We start from the raw sequence: 26882 nt of genomic DNA, 5'->3' as shown, positions 1-26882 counted from the left end.
TGAGCCAGGAGGAAGTTCGCTTCCCCTCCTGGCCCTAAGAAGCATGGCATAAAAGAGAAAAGAAAAACAACTTTGATTCCATTTGAAGAGAACAGCTTCTCAAGGGACAGCTCAATTTCAGTAAAAACATAGACATGAAGGGAACAATCAGAGAAAAAAGTTATAATTTAAAGATGTTCCCTGATTACACACTTAGAGCTCAAAAGGATGGAGAGATAAAGTTTTAAGACAGGAACTTTTCTTTTTATTTATGACAGATTGAGTCAGATCAGAAGAGGTACATCAAGTATGGGAGGAGATGGACTCAAAGGCAAACACTTCTTCTTTTAACGACTATAAATGAGAATGTGGCTGACATGCTTATTTTGATCTTTTAACAGGGTTAAGGTCTCAGACCTGATTGAAATACTGGGGAGTCTGAAAGCTGCTGCTTAAAGTTAAGGTAACTAGCAATTTAAATGATGCACTATTCTGTGCTGTGTGTGTTCTGCCTATTCCATCATTTTAACTCTACATATATTTATGCCTTGGATCCTTGAATAGATTGCAGACTTCCTCAGAAAAATTATTTTCTTTTAAGTTTATCATACTTCACTAAGTAATTTAGAGTATATACTCATATTTTTTCTTAAATTGAATTCCTCATCATATAACGAGTACATACTCAATATATTTTCTTAAATTGAATTCGTTTATTATTTGGGTCATAGAAGAGACTATATTATTAGTTTTAAATTTATACTTGGCTGTGTGTTTATAAAGAACAATTTTAGAGAAAGAACTTGACATTCTGTGTTGTTAATCTTGATATGATAATATTTTATGTTCAAGAAGGATTATGGGATAGAAGAAGATCCCCATAACCAGACTATAGAATTAAATTGAAATGAAATATGAAGGGTATTGTATTATCTGCCTGATATAGTTGTCTCTTTTTTTCTGGCCTTTTTTTTTGAATATTTACACAGTTTGAGCAAGACCAAGGTTACTTGAAGATTGTTTTCTTTAAAACCTAATGATTCTTTTAGCAACTAAAGTACTGAAAATAATTTTGTACAAATGTGTTTGCCACTAGATTGTCTACAAGTCAGACACATTCTTGAAGATGAAAACAAATATTAGGGGAAAAAGCGTATGTAAATATGGGGAAAAGATCTGTTTCAACATGGGAATTGAATCTGATATCAGGTTCTGCAATAGCTTATTGCTGATATGTCCTGAATAATGTTTTGCCACAGCTTTAGTCCCTGGGTTGCTTCCGATTCAAACCTTTGGAAGTCTACCATCTTAACCTCTCCTGCACAAGGAACACGAGCATTCAATGAGCATAGTACCACAAATTGAAAAAAAAGTTCATAAAATTCTTAATACAAATATTCCTAGGATGTGTTAACTGTTATATATCAGAGTACTTTCTTTCCTTAGAGGTATCATTAAACAATATAAATATAAATAAAGGCCTTTGTAAGTGCATTTGATCACATTACAAACCTTATTTGAAAATTTGGAGTAATTTTGATATTTGTATTTTTTTCTTTTTTCTTTAATATTAAAAGAGGATATATCAAGGTGCTATGATTGATGTCTTATTTTTTCCTTTCTCAACAAAACTTGAGTAAAATATTCAACAATCATAGTTACTGCCTTCATTTTTAAAAACATTCCACTATTGACTGCTTGCAAAATGTTCATTAAATGCAACAAATATCGTTAACGAGTATTAAATAGCATTATTTTCTGAAAGGAAAGTAAATCTTGGGGCCCCCAAATTACGAAGCTAAAGGGAAAAGTCAAGCTGGGAACTGCTTAGGGCAAACCTGCCTCTCATTCTATTCAGTCACCCCTCTGCTCAGATAAATGCATACCTGATTGCCTCATTTGGAGAGGCTAATCAGAAACAAAAAAATGCAACCATTTGTCTCTTACCTACCTGTGACCTGGAAGCCCCTCCCCACTTTGAGTTGTTCCATCTTACACATACTGATTGATGTCATCTGTCTCCCTAAAATGTATAAAACCAAGCTGTGACCGTACCTCCTTGGGCATATGTCATTAGGATTTCCTGAGGCTGTGTCATGGGCATGCGTCCTCAACCTTGGCAAAATAAACTTTCTAAATCAATTGAGACCTCTCTCAGATTTTTGAGGTTTATAATTTGACAGAACAGTTATATTTCTATTATTGAAATGCAATGAGAAAACTATTAATATCAACTACCAGATATTTTATCTTTACATTAATAAGAAAAATAATTTGAAAATAACTAATTTACAGCTTTCAAAAAAGTTATCTTAGCCTAGTCATAGATTAGCAAATTCCTTAGCAGAGTCATTAATATTTTAAGTCAAATTATAGTAAACTTTATCTTTATTGTATCTGTACCTTTCACAGATAAAATAGTTTAAGAAAATGCACTATATAACTTCACCCTTTTTAAGTCTTATAAAATTATTATACATGAGGACTTTAAGGGTCTAGTAAAATAAGTAGTTCATATTATGTGACTTCTAGATAAATAAATACCATAAAACTCTCAAATTTTCTGCTAGAAATAATAAAAATAAATACTTTTTTATGCTCTCAATTTTGCTACCTTTTAAAACCCCAAATATATGTTAAAACTTAGTGAAAAACGGCTATAAACTTGCCTTGATTTTGTGATTTTGATTTGAAAGTACCTTAATGAAGTGGCATAAGCATTTGATTTTCCCTATTTTACTTAGTGAACATTTAAATGGATTTTTTAAACTGCTGAATAGCTCTGAAAGAACTAAGGTTCTTTATTTTCAAAAGCAAAATGCTCTTCCCTCACTTTAATAGACACTCATACAATTAAAAAGCAAGCACAGCCATCCAGATGAGCAATCAGCAGCAAAGGGAAAAGTTATTACAAAATTGCTAATTATCAAAATAGACAATTATAGTTTAGACTGACTTTCTGAAAGCACTGCTAACATATGTGTAAGACTAAATGGTAAAATGACTTGGGGATATTAAAAAAGAAAATGCTTGTTACTTTACTTTCAATAAAGCACTCACATGTAGACAAACTCATTCAAACCACATCTTTATGAGGCAGATAGTGTTGTTCCCATTTCACAGTTGAGAAAACTGTAGAGGAGAGTTGTAGTAACTTTTGCAAAGCCACAGGGTTGGTAAGTGGTAGAGCTCAGATCATCAGCCAAGTCATTCTGACTCCTGATGTCCTTGTTTCTTTGTGATCACACAGAGCCCTGTCTGTGTAGACACATGGAGCACTATGATAAACAAAACCAAAAATTGGAAGATTAGAATTTCACTGCAAAAGTGTTGGATGTGTGAGGCTCTTGGCACTCTGTCTGTGCTACAGGGTGGTTCTTCGGCAGGCCTGTCGACAAGAATGTTATCTGCAGTCAGCAGTTCTAGCACTGCACAGAGACAGGGAAAGAATATCTGCTTTATATCAACATGCTTGCTTGCTTCCTAGACTTTCTGTTTGACAGTATTTACTTGAAAGTGACCTCTGCCAGAAATATAACAGGCCTCATTCAATGATAGAAAACTCAACATATAACATGGTTCTTCCATTCATCCCAAGGAAAGTTACAGCTGTGGTCTTGTCACAGGAAGACTATCACCTCAGCTCTTTCCAATTAAACAAACCTCTTACTCGTGTACATTTTCTTGTTATCTATCTATTTGCTATTCTTATCTACAAGTGTTTCTTATAATGTTAAAAATAAATTGGGCATAATTCTTTCTCTTAAGAGAAATCAACATCTCTCTTAGTATATATAGCTGCATAACACATCACCCAAAACCTTGGGGCTAAAATAATCACTACTACCAATTTTTATTTTATTTTATTTTTCATTTTTTTTTACTGCATTTTAGGTTTTGGGGTACATGTGAAGAACATGCAAGATTGTTGCATAGCTACACACATGGCAGTATGATTTGCTGCCTTCCTCCCCATCACCTATATTTGGCATTTCTCCCCATGCTCTCTTTTCCCAACTCCCCACCTGCTCTGTCCCTCCGCTATTTCCCCCCAACAGACCCCAGTGTGTAGTGCTCCCCTCCCTGTGTCCATGTGTTCTCATTGTTCAACACCCACCTATGAGGGAGAACATGTAGTGTTTGATTTTCTGTTCTTGTGTCAGTTTGCTGAGAATGATGGTTTCCAGGTTCATCCGTATCCCTACAAAGGACACGAACTCATCATTTTTTATGGCTGCATAGTATTCCATGGTGTATATGTGCCACATTTTCCCTGTCCAGTCTATCATCGATGGGCATTTGGGTTGGTTCCAAGTCTTTGCTATTATAAACAGTGCTGCAATGAACATTTGTGTGCATGTGTCCTTATAGTAGAACGATTTATAATACTTTGGATATGTACCCAGTAATGGGATTGCTGGGTCAAATGTAATTTCTATTTCTAGGTCCTTGAGGATTCACCACACTGTCTTCCACAATGGTTGAACTAATTTACACTCCCACCAACTGTGTAAAAGTGTTCCTATTTCTCCACATCCTCTCCAGCATCTGTTGTCTCTAGATTTTTTAATGATCACCATCCCAACTGGCGTGAGATGGTATCTCAATGTAGTTTTGATTTGCATTTCTCTAATGACCAGTGATGATGAGCATTTTTTCATATGTTTGTTGGCTTCATATGTCTTCTTTTGTAAAGTGTCTGTTCATATCCTTTGTCCACTTTTGAATGGGCTTGTTTGGTTTTTTTTTTTTTTTGTAAATCTGTTTTAGTTCTTTGTAGATTCTGGATATTAGCCCTTTGTCAGATGGGTAGATTGCAAAAATTTTTTCCCAATCTGTTGGTTGCCAATTCACTCTAATGACTGTTTCTTTTGCTATGCAAAAGCTGTGGAGTTTGATTAGGTCCCATTTGTCTATTTTGACTTTTGTTGCCAATGCTTCTGGTGTTTCAGTCATGAAGTCCTTGCCTATGCCTATGTCCTGAATGGTTTTGCCTAGATTTTCTTCTAGTGTTTTTATGGTGTTAGGTCTTATGTTTAAGTCTTTAATCCATCTGGAGTTAATTTTAGTGTAAGGTGTCAGAAAGGGGTCCAGTTTCTGCTTTCTGCACATGGCTAGCCAGTTTTCCCAACACCACTTATTAAACAAGAAATCCTTTCCCCATTGCTCATTTTTGTCAGATTTGTCAAAGATCAGTTGGTTGTAGATGTGTGGCGTTGCCTCTGAGGCCTCTGTTCTGTTCCATTGGTCTATAGGTCTGTTTTGGTACCAGTACCATGCTGTTTTGATTACTGTAGCCTTGTAATATAGTTTGAAGTCTGGTAGTGTGATGCCTCCAGCTTTATTCTTTTTGCTTAGAATTGCCTTGGCTATGCAGGCTCTCTTTTGATTCCATATGAAGTTTAAGGTGTTTTTTTTTCCAGTTCTGTGAAGAAGGTCATTGGTAGTTTGATGGGAAACTACTACCAATTTTTATCCTATCTTGCCATTTTGAACAGGAATTCAGCTGAGTAATCTGGTGCCATGTGAAATTAAGTCAGGATTCATTTCCAGTTAATGTCTGCTCTGGTCTGCCAGATGCTTAATGCTTTACTCAAATGCCTGGCACCTTCTTGGAAATAGGTAGAAGACTGGGCCAGCTGGGCTCTTCTTTCTTTTTATATGGTCTCACAGTCTCTACACCTGCACTCTCCAACCAGGGAGTTAAGTTTCTTACAAAGAAATTAAGGGTTCAAAAGAAAAAGTTCAAAAATCTCCAAGTCTGAACTGCAAGCCTTGTCTTATTACCTTTGCAATACATCTGACAATCTTAATTAATAATTATCAATTCATTTTTTAATGTCTGTTGTGCTATATTGTAAGGTCCATAAAAACCAGGACAATGCTTGCAGTCATTCTGCTGTGTCCCATGTGTTTATCAGAGTGTCTTGGGCACAACAATAAATATTTGATGAATGAATTAATAAATAAATAGTTTCAGTCCAGGTGTGGTGGCTCATGCCTGAAATACCAGCACTTTGGGATGTTGAGGCAGGTGGATCACTTGAGATCAGGAGTTCGAGACCAGCCTAGCCAACATGGTGAAACACCATCTCTATTAAAAATACAGAACTGGGTGTAGTGGCACACACCTGTAATCTAAGCTACTCAGGAGGTTGAGGCAGGAGAATCACATAAACCTGGGAGGCAGAGGTTGCAGTGAGCCAAGATTGCTGCCACTGCACTCCATTCTGGGTGACAGAGTGAGACTCTGTTAAAAAAAAAAAAAAAAAAAAAAAGAATAAATGAATTAAATATAGTTAAATATAGAAGGTTTAACAAAAGAAGTAGAAAAGCATAGCACCTAAAAGTATGGTAATTATTGATTGTCCCTTGAACAGGATCATTTTTGAGATAGCATGAATTACTTCTTGAATTATTTTATGATAAAAATGTTACCATTTTTAAAGTACATGCTATATGCCAGGTTTTTTTGTTTTTGTTTTTTTTTACAAAAGTCATCTTTTTTTTTTAATAATAACTCTAAAAGGTAGATATTACTATCTTCATTTTGTAAACAAGTAAACTATGACTTAGGGTAAAGTGACTTGTCTAAAATCACAGAGCTATTCAAAATATCATACCATATTCTAGTCTCCTACCTGGTTATGAGGTGATAGAGGTTGACTAGAGGTGGGTTTTAATGTTACACTGTCCAAGTCAAGTGTAGACCCCAGATACTTTACTTTGCATATCCTGAAAAGCACTCTGAATCAAACACCCAACCTATTGATTCTGGTAGCTTTTGAGTAACCTTAACCATTGAAAATGTAGTAGTTAGCCACTATGGGACAAGTAAAAGTGGTGTGGCAGAGATTCAAGGTGCAGGAATGTGTCTATTGATATTCCCTGAGGTAGCTTTCAGTAGAAGACCAATATCCATAGAGAAGACATGAAAGGCCAACTGCTCAAATGGCTTATTCTGATTCATAATGAGTAACAGGATACTTTGTGGTCCTGTATATACTTCCCTGCCATGATCTGGCAAATGTAGGCCCTTAATGTTATTTTATAACCTCTGATTAACACCTGTTTTAGCAACTTTTTATTAGACTACCTACCAAAATTCTGTTTACAAAATCTACCAAAAGCTCTGGCTGACTCTCAATAAATAAAAGGACAAACTCTAGCATAACATAAAAGAACTGATGAAAATTTGAGCTGCCTTCCTAAAATAGAGTTTACCATTTGCATCCAAGCAAGTTTAAATTGCCTACTATAACAAACAAAAAAATCAGTTCTCTTTAGAAAAATATAACAGAATCTACAACATAATATCCAGACTGCAATCTTAAATTAGCCAACATGCAAAGAACCAGGAAAATATGACTCATTCTTAAGAGAAAAGACAATCACCAGATATCTACCCTGAAATAATCCAGATGTTTTCCTGAGTATACAAGGATTTTCAAAGAAGATGTTATAACTATGCTTGATCATGTAAAGTTAAATTTTCTCCAAATAAATGAAAAGCTAAGAAATATCAGCAGAAAAATAGAAACTATAAAAAATAGTTAAAAATTCTAGAACTGAAAAATACTAAAAGCAAAAACCAATAAAAATTTATTGGATGGACATAATCAAGTGTCAAGGGAAAAAGTTCATGGGAATAAAAGTTGATGAATAAAAGCGATCCAATACAAAGAACAGAGAAAAATATTGAAAAAAAAATCAATGAACATACAAGGGATGTGATAAATAATGTTGAAAGAGCCAACGTACATTTATTCGGAATACTGAGAGAAGAGAAAATGAGACACATAAATAATTGAGAAAATAATGGCCTAAAACTTTTCAAAATTGATGTAACATGTTAATTTATAAATGCAAGAAGCTAGTGAACTGTAAACAGGATAAATACAAAGAAAATCATACCTTCTTATCTCATGCTAAAACAGCTGATTAACAAAGATACAGAGAAATTTTTGAAAGCACCCAGAAAAACTTATCACATTACATATAGGAGTGCAACAATTTGAATAACCATCAATTTCTCATCAGAAATAATAGAACTATAGAGGCCAAGAAATAGTAAAACATGTTTAAAGTGCTGAAAGAAACAAAACAAAACAAAACAAAACAAAACTTTGATCCAGAAATCTATATCCAGCAAAATATCCTTTAAACACTGTATTAGTCTGCTCAGACTGCCATAACAAATTAATACAGACTGGGGCTTAAGTTACATAAATTTATTTTTCACAGTTCTGAAGACTGAAAGTCCAAGATCAAAATGTAATTAGTAGGGTTGGTGTCTGGTCTGGTGAGAGTGCTCCCCTTAGGCTGTAGATGACTGACTTCTTGCTGTGTGCTGGTATGGCTTTTCCCTGATGCATGCAGTTGAAGAGAGAGAGAGATCTGTGGTGTTTTTTCTTGTAAGGACACTAGCTGTATTAGATCAGGGCACAACTCTTCGGACTTCATTAACATTAGTTACTTCCTTATTCCAAATACAGCCTCACTAGGGGTCAGGGCATCAATATTTGAATTTGGGTGTGTGTTGGGGGCTGAGAGGGGCAGAGAAACATATGTATTCAGTCCACAACAAGAATAAAGGAAACATTAAGACATTGTTAGATATAAGCAAACTTGGAGAATTTATTACCAGTAGATTTACACTATAAGAAATGCCTAAAGGAAGTTGTTTAGGTGGAAGGAACATGAGACTAAAGGGAAATTTGGATCTTCACTGAACACAAAAGATCTTAGAAGTAATAAATATCTGAGCATATATAATTTTTTCCTCCCAGTTTCTTTAACATATGCAGGACTGTTGAAAGCAAAATTATATATATATATATATATGTGTGTGTGTGTGTGTGTGTGTGTGTATGTATATATATGCATATAACTTTGTTTTGTGAGATTTATAATATGTGTACAGCAAATACATAAGACAACTATAACATAAAGGATGGAGGGCAATATAAATGAAGCTCTGTGGTTGCAAAGGTCTTATATTTTAATGCGAATATAATACTAACTCTAGGCTACAAAATATTAAAGATATATTTGTAATCAACATAGCAATCACTAACAATGTAAAATACAGGCTTATAACTGAAAAGGTACCAAAGCCATCTTGAAGGTGTTCCCACTGAATGAATTAGGACCACTTTGTCATAAAAGTCAGAAGTTTTAGTGACATACTTATTGCATAAGCCCCTAGTGTCATCAATAACAGAATGTGGATCTAAACTTTGCCACATCTGTCACCCAAGTTTGTGAATGAATTACTATTCTGTTCATTCTGCAATATTCTATAATCTGTTTTTTCCCCAGGAAAAAGGTGTATACTGTTTGGACCTAAGAGTCTATTGCCTGACTAATTTATTAGCTCCTATATTCCCTTCAAGAATGTTAGTTGCTTCAATCATTCTGCAAATATTTATTGAGCTACCACTATGTGCCTGGCACTGCTCTTGCCCTACTGCCATGTTACAATGCAGAAAAAAAGCCCTTTCAGCAAGCAGTGCTGAAAATCAATTTTACGGTCAAAAAAGTATCATCCCTGGCCTTGTGGAATATACATAAGAATTAAAACCTTAACCTTACTAAAGCTTTCAGGTCTCAGAGACAAACCATCATAATGGTAGACTAGGGGCTGGGGTACACTGTGATGAGACACTGTGAGCTGGGGTGGTCTTCACAATAACATCATTACATTCTTCACAGCCTAAAAAAATCTCCCCCATTTAATTCCAAGCCTAATACACAGTTTTAGAGCCAAGAAAAATAGCATGCGCACTCACGTTGTCTAAAAAGGATTTCTAATTTTAAACCAAACTGAAACAATTAAACTTTTATTAAAGTAGTGTTTTTTTTCAAAAAAATTCCTGTGGCATATTTTTTATTAAATATCCACAAGATAGCCAGCACTAATCTAGGCCCTGGAAATCCAGTTGAAAGCAAAGCACAGAGTTTTTGCCCACAGAGCTTATATACTAGTAAGGGGAGAGAAATTATAAGCAAGCAAATAAATAAAAACGTATGTCCTGTATTGCAGTGTGTTAAGAGATAACACCAAGTAATGCCTTCTTGAAAATAAAAAGCAGTGGAGGGATTATGTGAGATTAGATGGTCATCTCAAGCAAAGACTTCTATGAGGCATAATAAGCCTCAGGAGTGGCAGGTGTTCATGAGCACTTTACATGCATACTTGACCTAGGACATGAACTATGTAGGGAGCAAGTCAAGGCAAGATTATGGAGAAAAGATTTCAAGCCCATGGAGGATCAAGGGCCAAGTCAGGAAGGAGCTTGGCACATTTACAGAACTGAAAGAGAGGGTAGCAGGGTCTGGATGATGTGGGATCTTGTGGGTTTATTAAAGACTTTGGAGCGCCCTCTAAGTGCAATAGTGCAATCGGAAACAACTAGAGGATTTTAAGCAAAGGAGTGATATGATTGGATTTACATTTTTTAAAAAGTCAGTCTTGGCACTTGGAGAGATTGGATTAAAGGGAAATAGGAGTGAAATCAAACTGACAAATCAGAAGGCTGTTGCTTTGATTCAAACAGCAGATGATGGCTGCTTGAAACAGGATAGTTGTGGTGGAATTTCAGGATGTCTGGGATCTCTTCCTCCTCTGAATTCCTGTAACATGTTGTTTATACCCCTTTTTTTTTGGTACTATAACAGTCCTGTACTCCCATTTTAGACTCTTTTGGTAGAAGAAACTAAATCTTGCTCACCTCTATTTTCTCTTGGTTTCTGAATATATTTTATGTAGCAAGTAGCCAGTGATTGTTTATGCAAAATAAACAAAATTGTATTATTCTCCTTTGACATTTGCATTGTTACATGAAAATGTACATACTGTATTTGGATAACAAAAATTAAGAATACAATATTTGTTATGTTTTTTAAGGTTTAAATCATATAGGATTTTTTTTTAGTTTGGCTTTATTTTTATTTCCTTGTGTAATACTGCCAAGTATGAATTTTATATCTACTCTTGAGTTATATCAGTACAAACAAAGCTTCAAGCAATTTTTAAGTGGAGGAAAAATGTATTTTTCACTGTCTCATATCTTAAAAATAACTGAGCCAATTTAATTTACTCTTTCTAAAGTGAGGGCACTGGGAGAGAAATAGTAGTGATGAGATGTGGAACAAATAAAAAAAATAACAAACCTGTATGTCCTGCACATGTATCCCATTAAAAAAAAAAATTAAAAATAAAAAAATAAATTAAAAAAACATTTTTCATAAGACCAAGGCTAGCATTTCAATAGCAAGCAAATTTCTTGAATGTTGTAAACAAGATGAAAATCAAAATAAAAATTATTTTCGCCTTTGAAGAAAAGCTGCTGCAGTTTAACGTCGAAGGTCCTAAGCTAAGATAAGTCATTTGGGTTTTGAAAGAGCAATTCAAGAAAACACTGCTTGAGGAAGATTATGAATACATCTGATACATCTTTAGCAAGAAAAGATTGTGAAAACATATTGTAGAAAGAGAAATATAAGAACAGCAAAAGTTGAATCTAATGATCTATATTGGTGTACTGTTTTCCTTTACCGATTATAACTTCTTATCCTATTCCCTATCCACCTGTCTATAAGCACCTCATCTGCAATAAGGTTATTCTGTCCTCTAAATAACTATTACTCCATCATATACATTATGCATATATCCAAAAAGAATCACATGGATTCCATAATATTTAGAAACACTCATTGAAAAAAAATTCAGAAATGAGGAACTAATGAAAAGGTGGACTACAAAGGAAATAGCCATGATATATTAGCTCATCTGAAAAGTATTCTGTGGAAAAAAATACATCATAAGGATATGAGCTAACTGTTGGCCAAATGGAAGAAACAGGAAGGAAATGCTTATTGTGGATTTATTTGGAGAAAACTGGTCAGCAACAGCTAAAACAAATGCTAATGACATATTTCATGTTGTGTTATGAAATTGGTTTTTTATCTTTTATCAGAGTCACATTATTGCCCTTATGATAATCTACTGTCTTATGTGCACTTTGAGAACTGGTGCTCAAATTTCAGCAAATTTCTTCTTGTAAAGATGGTTATACCAAAACTTATCTTCTGCTTATTCTTCACATATTGCTTAGCAAAACTTTTCTGACTAGTAGAAATTTATTTGTTACATGCTCTCTTGGGACTGAGATTTTTAGATCCACTACCATGATTATTTGTTAATGCCTGTCTCGTTCACCAAACTGGTGGGTTTGACTGACATTGGTATCTCAAAACCTAGTAATAGATACTTCATAATATTTGGCAAATGAATGAATGAAGTGCATTTATGCCTTGAATTTCTTAGCTTAATTTTTTGGCTGAAAGAATTGCCAGATAGAAACAAGTTCTCTAGCAATTATAATGAATATGTTTTCTACTATACTATTGCTTAAAAGAGATTTTTTTCAATAAATTGAGAAATTTTGACAAAATATTTTATGTTTGTGTTAAATATATCCAGAATTGAACTTTTACATTGACATAATAAAGAGCTCATCTTTTAAAGTGCCCGTGTAACCAAGATGGACCAAATACTGGGCCATAAAAATTTTAAAAATTGAAACTTTGCAGCTGTGTTCTCTGAACACAACAGAATCAAAGTGGAAATCAATAACAGAAAGAAAATAGAGAAATCTTCAGCCTCTTGGAAGCTAAACAACACATTTCTAAATAATCCAAGAACCAAAGAGGAAGTCTCAAGGAAATCAAAAACACTTTCAACTCAAAATGGATTATGGACTTAAGTGTAAAATGTAAAACTATGAAACATTTATAAATAAGAAAAAATCTTTGGAATCTAGGACTAGGCAAAGTTATTAAACTTGACACCAAAAGCATGATTCCTGACAGAAAAATTCATAAATTAGACCTCATCAAATTTATATCCTTTTGCTCCATGAAATACCCTGTTAAAGATACAAAAAAGAGAAGCTACAGAATTGGAGAAAATATATGCAGACCATACATATGAAAAATACTAGTATCTAAAATATGTATCTATATATTCCATATTATATGTGGAATATAGTTTATTCATATCATATATGGAATATAATACGTATCTGAAAACTCAGCAGTAGAAAGACCATCCAATTACAAAATAAGCAAAGATAGGAAAAGACATTTCACCAAACAGTATACACAGGTGGACAATTGCGCATAAAAAGATGTTCAACATCATTAGTGATTAGGGAAATGTAAATTAAAACCACAATAAGATGCTACTGTTCATCTATCAAAATGACTAAACAAAAAATAGTGACAACGCTAAATGCTGGTGAGGAAACTGAGGAGCTGAGTTGCTTATACATTGCTAATGGCAATGTAACTACTGCTCTGGAAAGCAATTTGGAGGTTTCTTTAAGAAAAAAATGAGGCCGGGCGCGGTGGCTCACGCCTGTAATCCCAGCACTTTGGAAGGCCGAAGCGGGTGGATCACGAGGTCAAGAGATCGAGACCATCCTGGTCAACATGGTGAAACCCCGTCTCTACTAAAAATACAGAAAATTAGCTGGGCATGGTGGCGCGTGCCTGTAATCCCAGCTACTCAGGAGGCTGAGGCAGGAGAATTGCCTGAACCCAGGAGGCGGAAGTTGTGGTGAGCCGAGATCGTGCCATTGCACTCCAGCCTGGGTAACAAGAGCGAAACTCTGCCTCAAAAAAAAAAAAAAAAAAACAAAGAAGAAGAAAAAAATGAGTATTATATAACCTAGAAAATGCATTTCTGGGTGTTTATCCCACAGAAATGAAAACTTATTTTTATATAAAAACCTGTGCACAAATGTTTATAGAAGCTTTATTTGCAATGGCTCTTAACCAGAAACAACACAGCTATCCTTCAATAGGTATATGGTTAAACTGTAGTACATATCATGGAATATTACTAGGCAATAAAAAGGAGCAGGCTATTGATACAGCCTACTACATAGATTAATCTCCAGAGAATTATGCCAAGTAAAAAAAAATCAATCCAAAAATGTTTTATACTTTATGAGTTTATATATCATTAGTGAAACAATAAAATTATAGAAATGAAGAACAGATTCATTGACAGTGATAAAAGAAAAACTCAGTGATATTTAAATTTTAAAGAATTAGTGCTCAAATAAACTCTTTAAAATTTAAATGTGCTCAAGTTTTTCTTTTATTATATCTGGTGTCAAAAGTGAGAATCTGAAGGACACTACCCAATGAAGACATCTGGGAGCAGCAAGCAGGCAGGCGTAGACCCCCTACTGACCTCATGCTCACTACGTCTTGCTGCATATTTGGAAGTCATCACTGAGAGCACCCTAGGATACAAGAGCCCCACAACTTCTGTTGATTCTCCAAGTTTACTTGAGCATTTTTTCGTTCCAACTGAGTTTAAAAGTTGCAATAGAAATAAAACTGGGTCTGGTAGGGAGGCTTCAGATTTCTGACTGGGTCAAGGAATCTGAGACTTCGTATCAGAACCTCTAGTTCAATAGATAAATCTTATGAAAATTTAGAATTATTTTGGCCACAATGAAGTTGTAACCCAAACCAAATTGCTCATCTATGGGGGAAAAAATCGTGAACGCTTCAGAAACAATGGGTTGTAATTTGGATTGGCATGTAGGTGCTTCTAAGCTCTTTGTCTGTCTTTCTATCGTCCTCTGTACTCTGAGTCTGCTGATTTTTTACTGGTTTGCTTGCCTTCCCCCAACAAAGGGCAGGAGGAGAAATAGCTAGATAAGTTATTGCTAATGTTAGGCTCTCAGATCAACCAGGTATGCTTTTTTTTTTGAGACAGGGGCTCACTTTGTCAACCAGGATGGAGTGCAGTGGTACATTCTCAGCTCACTGCAGCCTCGTCCTCCCAGGCTCAAACAATCTTCTCACCTTAGCCTCCCAAGTAGTAGGACTACAGTCATATGCCACCACACCTGCCTAATTTTTTATTTTTAATTTTTGTAGAAACAGGTTTGCACAATGATTCCCAACCTGTTCTTGAACTCCTGGACTCAAGTACTTAATAATCTAGTTAAATCCATGCTGATAGGACCCAGAAAAGTTCAAAATTGGATACAGGAGTGAGAATGGTGTTGCCTTGAGGATATTAGTGAATACAAACCCCTATTTGGCCCATGTATGAGCCAGAAATAGACTGACAGACAGACACACACACACACACGTATGTCTTTTAAAAGCCATTTCTAAAGTATTTCCTGTCCATGCTGACTGGTCAATCAACTAGACCTGCAGACAAAAGAAAGATAAATTGCTACTGATACCAAAGCCCACTTGGAGAGTATATTAGTCCATTCTTGCAATGCTATAACCAACTACCTGAGATTGGATAATTTATGAAGAAAACAGGATTAATTGACTCACAGTTCTGAAGGCTGTATAAGAAGCATAGATGGGGAAGCCTCGAGAAACTTACAATCATGGCAGAAGGTGAAGGGGAAGCAGGCACATCTTCACATAGCAGAACAGGAGAGAGAGAACAAAGGGAGAAGTGCTACACATTTTTAAACAACTGGTAATGACAATTAACAGATTGTCACTAAATATCTGAGTTATGTCTAAGTTAAAATACTTTAGTATTAATTGCTGAACATAAGTTTAAAGTATGTATATTTTGCCATCTCATTTTTCATATGGAATAGAGAAGTTAATGTGTATAAATCCGTTAATCAAAGCCATAAAAATTGCATTATGAGAGGATGTTTATCTACAAAATGCTAAAGCAGTTAACAATGCTTACTAGTTTTTACTAAAAATGAAAGTTACTAAAAGACAAAAATTCTGATTATTATATGTAATAAAAACTTCTAGAAATAATAAGGGAATGACTGTGCATGCAAGGAAAATAGGCATGTTTTAGAAAGAAAGAAAGTATAAGGATGCGATTTGGTTAAGGAATAAAGAGAGTAGTTTTTGTCCTAGAGTGACTAATTGCTCCACACTTAATAAAATAAAGAATATAGGACAAACTGAATTGTTATAAAAAAGTTATAGACGGGTTGGAAAAAAGAAAATTTGAAAGAGGAATCTCATGTGCAGTGACGCTAGCTATAATTGAATGAATTTATAAGAAGTGCTTCAAAAATGAGCCATAAAATCAAAAGTAAGTACACTGGTACAAAACTAGAAGCTGGATTTTTCACTGTTGAACCAAGTAAAGTGTACTTGGTAAGATGTTTTCTTTACCTTTAAGTAATTGGCCCAGGAAACAAGGAGTTGTGTTTTATCAACATGATTTCTTGTACTTCATGTTGGCTGTTATTAGGCCTTTGATGACTGAAAAGGCGAGTCTTCTCAATATTAGAAGAACTAAGTTTTTTTGTACAGCTCTGCAACCTTCCTCTCCTTGCTTTTGTTTCAGAATAAACTGCTTATCCTGTTTAATCAAGTCTTTTAGACCTTTTGACAATTTTTACAAACTTCTCAAAATAAAACTCCAATTTAAGTCTGTTTGTCCTCAAACGAACTTTGGAACATACCAGAGCATTTCTGTAATGTTTGAAAGAATCTTTAAAAGAGAGATACAGTAGTCCTCCCTTTATCTGTTTTTCTCTTTCCAAGGTTTTATTTACAGTTAACAGTGGTCCAAAATTAGCTGAGTGTAAGACAATAAAACATCTTGAAAGAGAGAAAAAGAGCACGTTTACACAATTAAAAATTGTTCTATTTTATTATTAGGTATTATTGTTAATCTGTTAGTTTACCTAATTTATAAATTAAACCTTACCTATATATGTATGTATAGAAAAAGAATCATAGTACTCATAGAGTTCAGTACCATCTATGATTTCAGGTATTTACTGGGAGTCTTAGAGCATATCCCCCGTGGATAATGGGGGCTAGTGTATAAAACTTATTGGATTCATTTAATATGTTAAATTATATGGGAAGCATTGCCAAATGAGAAAAGATATTTAACATTCTTTGAGTTGTATGTTAACCCATATGGATACAATGCTAATATGTATTCCAGAAACTGTAGGAAATTTTTAGAAACCTGATATATTATCAATCATAATTTTGGTTATTATTTTAAAATGCTATATGATACAGAAAAGAGCTACATTTATTTGCCAGTTCTGTCATTATTATAATGAACTCTTATCAGATTTTTAACGATGGCTATTCTTATTCATAGACAGTTACTGTTTTGATTCTTCTCTAAAGCATTTGCACTCAGCCACAGTCCAGAACTGTTCCTACTACACTGGTAAGAATTTCCAGGACTCTAACAAAGAAACTGTGTTCATGAAACTGCTAACCAAGATCAAGCAGAACAAGTCTTAATTACATGGGACTAAATAACTGATGAGGACAGTATTTTTTTGATTTTTTTATTTGAAACATTGCTAGTTCTTTAATGCTTTACTCTTCAGATATAAGGATTTTTTTTCTTTAAAACTACCTATAACTTACAGCAATTTGGCAAATTATACTTTTGCAAAAAGAAAAAAAAAAAAGATTATTTTTTCCTATCTACCTGATTCCCCAGAATTTGGAAACTATTTGTGAGTATTGTTATTTTTATGGGCATATAGTTATTTGTGTAAGTTCAATAAGAATTTGCTCTTTTTGTGACAAGACAATTAAAAAAAAACTATTTGAATTACCTAAGTTTTGACTGGAATGTCATATAGAAGAATGAACATAGAATCATATGTAACCAAACAACTGTAAGAAACTGAGATTGACTTTATACAGACAATAAAAGCCCCTTGGAAAAACTGACCTGGTACCTTGAATGTATCAGGTACATACATACCTTCCTCACAAGGTTCCTCACCTTACAGTGAGTTAAGAATGTTACTTCCTGACAATCCCAGGAACCTCTAAATATTCTAGAGACTTTGAGAAGAGTTTATCCAAATCTATACGTAGTAGAGGTACAGTCTGATTGTGAGTCTTTGACTTGGTTTCTCACCCTGGAGAGGCTTTTTAGAAGTCTGATCTGAGGTTTTTTAATCAAAAGTTTCAGCAAAAGCAAGCTTAACAGAAAGAGCCTCGGGCCGGGTGCCGTGGTTCATACCTGTAATCCCAGGACTTTGCCAGGCTGCGGTGGGCAGATCATTTAAGGTCAGGAGTTGAGGGCAGTCTGGCCAACATGGTGAAAGTTCATGTCTGGTAAAAGTAAAAATAATATAAATAAATTAGCTGGGTGTGGTGGTGCACACCTGTAGTCCCAGCTATTTGAGAGGCTGAGGTGGGAGAATCACTTGAACCCAGGAGACAGAGGTTGCAGTGAGCTGAGGTTGTGCCACTGCACTCCATTCTGGGTGACAGAGAGAGATTCCATCTCATCAAAAAAAAAAAAAAAAAAGCCTATATAACCAATCACTATTCTTACTGCCTTGCTGCTTTTATATAAATAGGCCAAGTTTGATGAGACTAAATTTATTTGGTAATCAAATTAGTCTTACTCTGATTATCTTCCGTAAAAATCAGGATGACTATGGAGAGGAAAAGCATGTTTCAGAAGCAAGTATAGTACACCTGTTATTAGCTTGTAGCTCTATTCTTTGCTTTTGAGTTTTATCTTTTACCTGTAGATTACACTGGATCTTGAATTCGTATAGATTTCTACAATTCAATTTTCTCCCACTTTTCAGAATTGGCATAACTGAAAACAAGAACTGCTGCTTCTGAAACACTACAAGCTGCAGATCAACAACTTGATGTAATTTTAGAGGATATCTCTAATGCCTAATGTGTGGGCCACTCAGGAAGTTGCCTGAAATGTCCAATGCCATAAGCAGGGATACTGAAATTGCAAACCAGGAACATGTGCCTTGAACTCAAATCTAGAAATCTTCTTGACTAATTACCCTCTAGACTCAGAGCTGAATTTTTGGTATATTTTAGTCATTGACCTTTGCTTTTCTTTTATTTCTTTAGAAATATTAGTGGGTTTGGTTCATGGGGACCTTGGTAAGAGGCATACTCCACTGTCTTGGTATTATCTTCCTGATAGTCATCGTTATAATCTCCTTGGTATGTTATATTTTCTCAAGGGTCTTAAATGTGTGTTTGCAGACATTTGACAGTATGCCAGATGGTCTCACTGTGATTAGAGCAACAAAAATAAAATGAAGAACAAAAGGAATCTCTTCAACAAGCCTGATGCCTTGACTTATGAGTTCCACAGAGACAAAAACAACTTTGTCATGATGATTACACAGATTGACTCTCATGCCAAAAATGGTCAATCTCTCATAAATAAGAGAATGATCAAAAGGAGATAATTATTTTTTTAAAATATCTAATTGGGAAGCCAATGATCAAAAGGAGATAATTATTTTTTTAAAAATATCTAATTGGGAAGCCATTAGTCTGGGGTGAACCAGGCACTTTAAATTCTTATATAAGCAGACTAAAGTGCATTGTAAATAGTAAACTGAAACTAGAAACTAGAAACTGCACCACTAAGAAACCACCAACTAACCTCTAACTAGAAACTTTCCACTCTAACCAATCAAAACTGTTCTGTTTGTCTTGCTTCTGCAAAGATTTTATAAAAGTTTTTCCTTTCACCTCTCCCAGCAGAGCACTAGTCATTTGTGGACTGATGTTGCCTGGATTCATTAATCTCTGAATGTACAAATAGACTCTAAAATTTATTTATTTTTACTAGCAGGAATTGAGGAAAGTATAGAAATGGGAGGGAAATAAATGTGACTATAAAAGTGTACATGAGGGATTCTGATGGAAATTTTCTGTATCCGGAGTGTATCAATATCAATATCCTGGTTGCAAAACTGTGCTATAATTTTACAAGACAATCCCATTGGGGAAAACAAGGTGAAGAGTAGCTGGGATCTCCCTGTACTTTTTCTTACAACTACATGTGAATCTACAATGATCTTAAAATAAAAAGTTTAATTAATAAATTATAAGGTGAGTGTAATTATTACTCCAATTTACAAAGAAGAAAATGGAGGCATAATTAATTTACATGATTTGCTCACTGTGAAAGGATTATTAAGGAAGAGTTAGAATTTGAACCACTTTGGTTTTGAGAGTCAGTTCCTCATTCTTCATCCTGAAGCTTTGTATCTTTTTTTTTTTTTTTTTTTTTTTTAATTGCATTTTAGGTTTTGGGGTACATGTGAAAAACATGCAAAGTTGTTGCATAGGTGCATTCATGGCAGTGTGATTTGCTGCCTCCCTCCCCCTCACCCATATCTGGCATTTCTCCCCATGCTATCCCTCCCCAACTCCCCCCCCCCCGCTGTCCCCCCCACTCCCCCGCAACAGACCCCTGTGTATAGTGCTCCCCTCCCTGTGTCCATGTGTTCTCCTTGTTCAACACCCTCCTATGAGTGAGAACATGTGGTGTTTGGTTTTGTGTTCTTGTGTCAGTTTGCTGAGAATGATGGTTTCCAGGTTCATCCATGTCCCTACAAAGGACGCGAACTCCTCATTTTTAATGGCTGCATAATATTCCATGGTGTATATGTGCCACATTTTTCCTGTCCAGTCTATCATCGATGGGCATTTGGGTTGGTTCCAGGTCTTTGCTATTGTAAACTGTGCTGCAATGAACATTCGTGTGCATGTGTCCTTATAGTAGAACGATTTATAATCCTTTGGATATATGCCCAGTAATGGGATTGCTGGGTCAAATGGAATTTCTATTTCTAGGTCCTTGAGGAATCACCACACTGTTTTCCACAGTGGTTGAACTAATTTACACTCCCACCAACAGTGTAAAAGTGTTCCTATTTCTCCACATCCTCTCCAGCATCTATTTTCTCCAGATTTTTTAATGATCGCCATTCTAACTGGCGTGAGATGGTATCTCAATGTAGTTTTGATTTGCATTTCTCTAATGACCAGGGATGATGAGCATTTTTTCATATGTTTGTTGGCCTCTTGTATGTCTTCTTTTGTAAAGTATCTGTTCATATCCTTCGCCCATTTTTGAATGGGCTTGTTTGTTTTTTTCTTGTAAATCTTTTTTAGCTCGTTGTAAATTCTGGATATCAGCCCTTTGTCAGATGGGTAGGCTGCAAAAATTTTTTCCCATTCTGTTGGTTGCCGATTCACTCTATTGACTGTTTCTTTTGCCGTGCAGAAGCTGTGGAGTTTGATTAGGTCCCATTTGTCTATTTTGGCTTTTGTTGCCAATGCTTTTGGTGTTTTGGTCATAAAGTCCTTGCCTACGCCTATGTCCTGAATGGTTTTGCCTAGTATCTTTTACTTTTCTTCTGGCTGCATGTGGCCCACAATTAATTGGGATTTTGCTTATGATTATGCAAATTACATTTTACAAAATAATCTTGTAACATTCCAAGGAAATCAATATTAGACAGCAAACAGCAAGAATTCTTATTAATATCTCACTACAAATTATTTCACATTATGCATTAAATGCCAATATTCAAACCCTCATAAATTATTATGAAAAAAATATATAATCTAATATGTATATACAAAACTAAATTTCTGTGAACTAGATATATGTGGACATTCTAATTCAAAATGTATTTTGTGCAATGGCTTATAAGGACTACTTGCATGTTTATAAAGGTAACCGGAAAAAGCAGAATGTTTTTTAAATAATTGCTTGGAAATCAAAGTTAATGTAAGTCTCAATTCAGTCTTCAGTCTCAGTCTTCATTCTCAAGTAAGTCTCTTAATTAAAGAGCATAATCATATAAAATCTATCTTAATTCTTTGACCATTAATGGGACTGATTTTTTGGTTATATTGCGGTAGCAGTTCTACATTGAAAATATTGTAACCCGACATTGTATGAGGTCGTATAATGTGTCTGTGAACAAAGATTTAAAGATATTCTAAATGTCTTCTTTAAAATCAAAATATAAGTGGTGATAATTAATCCAAGTTATTTTCTTAGCTTCTCAACTGTTTTTTGTTTTAATTTCTCACAACCTTATGAGGCAGAGAAAATATGATGGACTATGCATGACAGATGAAGAGAGAGGCAGATGAAGGACACCTAATCGGTGTACAGTCTTCTAAATAATAACCTTAGTGAATGCTAAATCTAAGGTCATTTGAAATAAAGAGTTTGTGATTAGCCTGATATAATGTAAACAAAAAGGTACCAGTATATAATGTTGGTCCCGAAGTCATTTATTGAAGCATAATAGATCAATGGTGAACTCTGTATTTGTGGATTTAGGAAACAGTATCGCATAGAGTTTGACAAACAATAGTCTTCCATATCAGACTGTGACTGTGCTTAAATCCCCAAATGGTTATAGGGTCAATAGGCAAGTTATACATTACGATTTTTCTGTCTCATTTTCCTAGCATATTAAGGAAAGAAAATGCTGGCAACTACATGTGGTTATTTTAAAAATGAGACAGGATACTTACATAAAATACTGAGTGAGTTACTGCCTCAATGCAAGTGTTTAATCAGTGATAGGAGCAGTAAACATTGGAATCATAATCATTACTGAACACAAAAGAGTTTATTAAAGGAAAGAGGGGAGGAAACCTGTTATTAGCAGAAAAGCTAATTGTGACAGGTGCTTTATATTCGGTATGTCATTAGCTCTAGACAAATACATACACATACTTCAAGTTTAAAATATTTTTTTAATGGCCATTTTGCCCAATTTTATCAAGGCATTTGTTGAGTTAAATAATGCATCAAGGGTTGGGCATGGTGGCTCACGCCTGTAATCCAGGCACTTTGGGAGGCCAAGGTGGGTGGATCATAAGGTCAGGGGCTTAAGACCAGCCTACTAACATGGTGAAACTCCGTCTCCACTAAAAATACAAAAATTAGCCAGGGATGGTGGCACACGCCTTTAATCCCAGCTACTCAGGTGGCTGAGGCAGGAGTATCGCTTGACTCAGGAGGCAGAGGTTGCAGTGAGCCGAGATCACGCCACTGCACTCCAGCCTGAGTGACAAAGTGAGACTCCTTCTCAAAAAAAAAAAAAAATACATTAAGTATTTTGAAGAACACCTGACATACAGCAAACATTCAACATGTTAGCACCTATTACTATCACTGTTACTAAGTAGTGAAGCAACCATTATAATGTGTTCTGTGTGACACCAGTGGACATCATACATCATAGAGGTATTAATTAGCAGTGCTTTTGAGTTTAGGTTATAAGTCTTCTACAAAGAACGATAGATATCTACACACAGGAGACTGGAGGGAAAAAAATAAAAAATAAAAGTCTATTTTATTTGTTCCCAAATTTATCATCACTAAAAGAAGTCTAAATAATGTTACTGAATTTCTATTCATCATAAATAGATGTGATGATTTGGAGATGAATAATACACTGTCTTGTCCCTCAGAGAGTTCATGGAAGAGTAGGAGCAACTTACATTTGAACAGATAATCTTATGCAATGTGGCATACTATAACATAAATAGGTAAAGAATAATATGATTATATATCATTTATTTTAGTAGAAAAAGAAAATTACAAATATTTCTATAATAACTACATATATATGAAAACCCACATATACATAAAAAGCTATGCATATATATCATAAAGACTTTTATATATATCATATATATATCTGTATCTTTATATATATATTAAGAATACATCAAGGGATGGGCACAGCGGCTCATGGCTGTAAACCAAGTACTTTGGGAGGCCAAGGCAGGTGGATCACGAGGTCAAGATCGAGATCATCCTAGCCAACATGGTGAAACCCCATCTCTACTAAAAGTACAAAAATTAGCAGAGTGTGGTGGTGCACACCTGTAGTCCCAGCTACTCAGGAGGCTGAGGCAGGAGAATCACTTGAATCCGGGAGGCAGAGGTTGCAGTGATCCGAGTTTGTGCCATTGCACTCCAGCCTGGCGACAGAACGAGGCTCGAGACGCCATCTCAAAAAAAAAAAATATATATATATATATGTAATTAATATATATATGCATATATATATATACACACTAATTCATTCATTTTAAGCATGCCTGCAAGTTAGACCACCATATTGTCATCACATACGAATCATTGTATAATTACTTTACTTGATCCAAATGTTCAGTTGAAATCAAACCAAGTAAGGTTTGATAAAACCCAGAAAGTAATCTAAGTCTTTCATATTTGGATCATCTCTGACATATTTATTACACTCAAGAAAGATGATGCGCCCTAATATTATAAACAATGATTTTGAAAGCAAAGTTTACATTGAAAACCTCATAACTCATTATTTCTGTCACCTCTATACATTATTATTAATTAAAATTAGTCTCTGGAAGCAGAAATGCTATTTTCTTATGCATTTCATAACAGACTATCATTATCTGAAATTAGAAATAGTCTAGTAATAAATATATAAAGACATTTGCTACTAATTGCTTTAAGCAGATATTTTGCTTGAGATATATTTATATTTGTGTTTATAAAGTTTACCTTCTGTACATTCCAAAAGCACTTCATTACATGATGTTCCCATTTATGAGCTATCTCATAGAAAGCATTCCATTTTCTGCATTGAAAGAAATGAGATGCCTTCTCCAATCATTGTTACATTGTGCAGGTTTTTATATTTTCCTGTTTCAGCTTCTCACATCACATGTTATTATAAAAAATATATTATAAAATAAAATAAGTGACTATATTGGAAAATAATGAGGCTTGGAAAGAAATAGTCTTCCATGCAGTAATTTTTTCTCTGCAGAATAAACTATTCTAATTTGCTCCCAACTCAGTGCTTAAAATAATGGACATAATAGTTTCTGAAATTACAAAAAATAAAGTGACAAGAAAAACGAAATCTAGAATATCATTTTAAATAATAAAACCGTCAATACTGCAAAAAGGTAAAAGATGCAAAGTAAACTCAAATGTGTGTAGACTACACCACCCCACCCACCACCATTTACCAAATAAGGTGTGTTCCATTGGCCCTCTAGTGGTGATGTGTTAGAATGATAGATTCTTATACTCAAAGGGTAAAAAAAGCTGTCTTCTTTCAGAAGTACTAAAGTGAAACATGTTCCTGTAAATGCCATATTCTAGGAATATATTTTTAAATCTCTGTGTGGGATGTAAGTAGAGAAATTTTCCTCAGCCAATGTGGGGTTTCTTCTTGTACCCCTCAATAAAAGCTATGTCAAGTGAAGATGACAAATTGGGATACCACATGGTACATCATAATAACGCAGTACTTTTGCCACATTAAGTTTTGCAAAAGGTTGCAAATGAGTCATAGCACAAAGTTCTGCAAGCCCTGCAATGTCTCTCTCCATTGCACCTTAATTCTTTTCAGCAAGCCCCGTCTTACTGGAGCCCTGGCATTTTCCTCAAGAGAGTGCCCCATTGTTATATGTTTGTATGACAGACAGAAATGACTCTGAAGTTTCAGACTGAAAAGCAAGTGCAGTTACCTCCTGCATTGTCATCTTGTTAGAAAAGCTTCCTGATGTTTCTGGGGAGATAATCCTTCTGAGAAAACCCCCTCAATATTAAATGTATTACAAATAATACATTTTATACCATCCACTGGACCTTATTTGGTTCTTGGCCATAACAACAGTGGTCTTTATAAGGAGGAGGATGTCACAGCTCCCCTGGCAATAATGTGAGCCTAGGACTCATTTTTATAACTTAATGCACAAATATCCAAAAATGAATTAGCAGCTCTCTACCTCGTGTTTCTTTTTTTTTTCTTTTATTTATTTATTTTTGAAATAGAGTCTAACTCTGTCACCCAGGCTACAGTGCAGTGGTGCAACCATGACTCACTGCAACCTCAGTCTCCTGAGCTCAAGGGATACTCCCATCTCAGCCTCCCAAGTAGCCTGGACTACAGGCACATGCCACCATACCTGGCTAATTTTTAAAAAAAATTTTTTGTAGAGATGGGATCTCCCTATGTTGCCTAGGCTGGTCTTGGACTCCTGGGCTCAAATGATTCTCCTGTCTTGGCCTCCCAAAGTGCTGGGATTACAGCCTTGAGCCCCTGCACCTGCAGCCCCACCCATTTAAAAAACAAAACAAACCAAAATCAAAACTTTGCTATAGAAGAAATAATCTATGTTTGCATAAAAACTGAAAATAGTATTTTATCAATTCAGCCTCCGACAAAAGTATGGTTGCAGAGCTCTGGGATTAGTGCTGTCTACGTGGAATGGGAAATTAGGCATTATGTGTGCTTATTCTCTCCACAATATTTTGCTGCAAAACCAAGGCAGTTAGTCGGGACAGTCTTTACTCAAAATAAACAAGTTAGTTGGAAGGAAAGGAAGGAAAGGGAGGAAGGAAGGAAGGGAGGGAGGGAGGGAGGAAGGGAGAGAGAGAGGGAGGGGAGGGAAGGGAAAAGAAAGGGAGAAAAAGGAGACAGATGACAAAAAGCAAGGAAGGAGGGAGAAAGAAAAGTCAATGTATCCTGTTTACATGAGAACCTTTTAGAGCACAATACTTCTTCAAGGCAAGCAGAGATAAAACAGATCATTTTTCAATAATTTACACTGAGTTGCTAAGATCTTCATTTTTTTTTGAAGGACAATATCCAGGTTGATAATCAGGGTTAAAGTTCCATGTTATTGTAAAAGTCAAATACACAATTAGATGCTTCTCTGCAAACAAACTTTCCCTAATTGTATACAACTAAGAGTTGTGATGCTTATTCTACTTCACTGTAAAAACAAAGAAGTGTCACACTTAACACCTGCAGCTAGAGACAAGTTATGTTCAGATTAAATTCATGGCAGTAGCATAGCATATTTTTCAATTTCATTTAACATACTGCTTTTCAGAATTCATTTGCCATTGCCAATTTTAATGCCTAGGACTGTGTTAAAGAAATTAGTTCTTTAATTTTCATTTAGTTTTATAATATTTAATGCTCTTTTGACTTCATAATATTTCCTTAAATAAAAAAGATATACATATATTTGCAAAAATATATTCATAATTGTATATGCTA

General features: G+C 35.0%; 1 long non-coding RNA gene across 1 annotated transcript in view; it reads left to right on the top strand.

The window, feature by feature from the left end:
• Nucleotides 1-211: 211 nt before the first annotated feature.
• LOC105728922 (uncharacterized) overlaps nucleotides 212-26882 on the top strand; it is a 41230-nt gene continuing 14559 nt past the window's right edge. Inside the window, exons 1-2 of the long non-coding RNA XR_001110155.2 lie at nucleotides 212-277; nucleotides 381-442. This is a non-coding gene — a long non-coding RNA (uncharacterized LOC105728922). The remainder of the gene's footprint in view (nucleotides 278-380; nucleotides 443-26882) is intronic.

This window comes from Aotus nancymaae, unplaced genomic scaffold (assembly GCF_030222135.1).
Source record: "Aotus nancymaae isolate 86718 unplaced genomic scaffold, 86718_ANA_hifiasm-v0.15.2.pri h1tg000016l, whole genome shotgun sequence".
NCBI lineage: Eukaryota > Metazoa > Chordata > Mammalia > Primates > Aotidae > Aotus > Aotus nancymaae.
This window is presented reverse-complemented; position numbering and strand designations above follow the sequence as displayed.